Below are 1,186 nucleotides of genomic sequence, written 5' to 3'. Positions count from 1 at the left end.
CTCTCAACACAGAATTCAAGACAGATAAGCCCCTCAGGAACAATCAGAGGAGTAGCAATACCATGAGAGTAGAGGGAAGGTGGAGGGAGAAGGAGGAGAAAGGAGGAACCGATAGCAATAACCAACATATAATTCTCCCCCAACCCCAGGGTGATGAACAACAGAAACATGGGTGAACTGAGACAGCAGATGGTGTAAGATATGAAAATAATAATAATTTATAATTTATCAAGGGGTCACAAGTGGGGGACAGTCGGGGAGGGAGAGGAAAAAGAGGAGCTGATACCAAGGGCTCAAGTAGAAAGGAAATGTTTTTAAAATGATGATGGCAGCATATGCACAAATGTGATTGATACAATTGATGACTGGATTGTTAGAAGAGCTGTAAGCTCCCAATAAAATGATTTATTAAAAAAAGAAAGAAGAAAATGTTCTAAAATTGAAAAAAAAAAACAAAAATCATTGCCAGGTAGAAATTATGTATATATTGAATAAGGAGAGGCCATGACTAATAAGTTATGCAAAGGGATGAAACACAATATTAATGATTATTGGTATTATTTGTTGTTGTTGGGTGCCTTCGAGCCAGTTGCAACTCATAGCAATGCCTGGTCCTGCACCATCCACACAATTGTGCCTGTGCTTGAGCCTATTGTTGCAGCCACTGTGGCAGTCCATCTCTTTGAGGGCCTGCCTCATTTTCACTGCATCTCTACATTACCGAGCATGACGCCCTTCTCCGCGAACTAGTCTCTCTTGACAACATGACCATGAGGTGTACAAGAGACCTCCTTGCCTCCTCGCTTCCAAGGAACATTCTGGTTGTACTTCTTCCAAGACAAACTTGTTTGTCCTTTTTGCAGTAAGAAAAAAAGTGCATTCAATATTCTTTTCCAGCACCACAAATCAAATGGATCAATTATTCTTCAGTCTTCCTTATTCAATGTTCAACTTTCACATGCATATGAAGTGGTTGAAAATCCCATGACTTGGATCAGGCACACTTAAGTCCTCAAAGTAACACCATTGCTCTTCAACACCCTAAAGAGGTCTTGTGCAGCAGATTACCCTAAAACAACATGTCTTTTGATCTGCTGCTTCCATGAGCATTGATTGTGGATGCAAGTAAGACAAATCCTTGACAGCTTCAACCTTTTCCCCATTTATTATGATCTTGGCTATTGGT

Source organism: Echinops telfairi, unplaced genomic scaffold (genome assembly GCF_000313985.2).
Source record: "Echinops telfairi isolate 266 unplaced genomic scaffold, ASM31398v2 ScPeMD7_7466;HRSCAF=8504, whole genome shotgun sequence".
Lineage (NCBI taxonomy): Eukaryota > Metazoa > Chordata > Mammalia > Afrosoricida > Tenrecidae > Echinops > Echinops telfairi.
This window is presented reverse-complemented; position numbering follows the sequence as displayed.